This window comes from Pygoscelis adeliae, unplaced genomic scaffold (assembly GCF_000699105.1).
Source record: "Pygoscelis adeliae isolate BGI_AS28 unplaced genomic scaffold, ASM69910v1 Scaffold27, whole genome shotgun sequence".
Lineage (NCBI taxonomy): Eukaryota > Metazoa > Chordata > Aves > Sphenisciformes > Spheniscidae > Pygoscelis > Pygoscelis adeliae.
Window position 1 is genome coordinate 8388042 of NW_008825410.1, and position 2189 is coordinate 8390230.

Sequence of the window (2189 nt, forward strand, 5' to 3'; positions counted from 1 at the left end):
ACCACTTCTATTTTCTCTGTGTAGGAGGACAAGCAAACAGTCCTGTGATTTTATGCACAAGCAAATAGGTATTTAGTGGAAATAGGAAGATTCCAGTCTGAACAACAGCCTAACCCATAGACCAGTACGGATGAACATTTGGGCAGGGATTTGGGGCCCTGAAACATTTTACTTTATATGCATGAATATTCCCATTAGTTTTAATGGATGTAAACTTGACTATTTTCAAAATCTGTGTCTAGAGGCCAGATCTAAAAAGGGACTTTGTTATGCTGATCCCGAGCACAAGCTCTAACTTTGAGGTGTCTGAGAGGAACACAGGACCTGGCATTAGACATCTGAGGCTGCCTATTCAATGCGTCGGGACAGTGAAAGTGCTGCAGGTGAGGCTGCAGTGTCACTTGGCACCTTTCTTCTCAGCATTCTTCCTCACTGAATGTCGGAGTCTTTCATTTAAAGTCTTACAAGGTAAAAAAGAAAATAAAAAGAACATACACCACAGCGAATGTTGCCTCTTCAGCTTGAAACCCACAGATCAGCAAAAGATCTTAACATGGATGACTTGTGCTGACTGCTGAAGCACTAACCAGTGAGCCATCATACCAGAGAGCAACATTATCTATCGCTACTCCGTAAATGGAAAAGATTAGCTATCTACCCTTAGGAGAAGGTTTCTGACTGTATCTTCAGAAGAAAGGAAGAGGCTGAGTGCTGTTTAAGGCATTCAGAAACCAGAAAGGGCTGCTACTTCAGATTAATCGTCCTCCCTGTCAGTGTTTTAGTCTTCATTTCTGGACAGCTCTCTTCCTTGATACGCTGTTTCTTGTGGATCGTATCTGGAGTGGCTTAATTTTTTCCAGTATCTAGTGTACATAATTTAAATACCATTATTGGATTCACTAATCATGGATTATATTTTGTTTTATGTTTTTATAAAAACATAAATGTATACAAATATATTACATCTGAATATATGAAAACATTATACTATGTAATATTAAATTATTTTTATATTTTATAATATTCAAATGTTTTGTAACATTATTTTATTGTTATTTTGGCATCCATGAACTTACATGTCTGTTGCTATGACATCTGCGGCCTTCTTCAGATATAGGCGTTATTTCCTGTATGTCAGAGAAAGTTAATATAGGACAGAGGGTGAAACTGGGTATTGTTTATGAGTTTTATAAACATACCATCTATTCATCCTCTGTTCAGAAAAGTAAGTCTAGTTATTCACCCAGAACTGTTCCTAAAATCAATTCAGTAGGATATAATAGAAACAAAAGAATCTTCCCACTTATATCGCAGAATTACTCATTAACTACTCTACTTCTACAATTTCTCATAGGAAAGGACCGTTTACCCCCCAACAAGCACATGCGCCTATGCGCCTATATTTATTATTCTATGTGTCATTTTTGGTCAAATATTTGTCAGCTCTCGAGTTACAGTTCGGCCCAAACTTCAAAAATTCATAGTCACAAAAAATTTCAGAACAGCTACTCAGTGTCTGCCCAAATATATTTCTGAGTGCTTACTTTGTAACAGAAGTCTTGTCCTGGTTTCGGTGAGTGCGCAGCTTACCATGCAAAGATTTCTTCCATTTTCCTCTGAAACATGATTCTAGTCCTTACCAGAACCAGGACATTAAAATGAATGGACAACTAATATAATTCAACACTGCTATTAAAATTATTAAAAGCAGAGAATAAGATTTCCATGTCAAAAGCTTTTTCTTTCTGGAGCTGCAAGCATCAAACCATGGAAAGCATTATTCCTGAAGAAGGATTCAAAAGTCGGAAGAAACAGGTACAACAACTTTCTTGATCAGTTGCAAGACTTCTGTTCTTTACGTTCTTCTAATAAAATGCATTTGGAGAGTTTTTTTATTCAGTTGTTTGTCTACAGATTTGCTGTTTTTCTGATACAAAGGTGGCTTAGCATATTTTTTTTTAAGAGTTTATTAACTAAACACTTCTATTCTTGGGTCTGTTAGTAAAGTCAGAAAAGTGTTAGAACTGAAAGGACGTCCCTGCAAATAGGATCAACTTACCTTAAAAGCAAAGAACAAGACTGAACAATAGTATTTTACTGACCTCTCCAGTTCACTTAGCTCTGGCTTCTTTTATAATGCAAGTCACACAAAAGGCAGCTGTACCTAGATGAGAAAATCCAGAAATGTT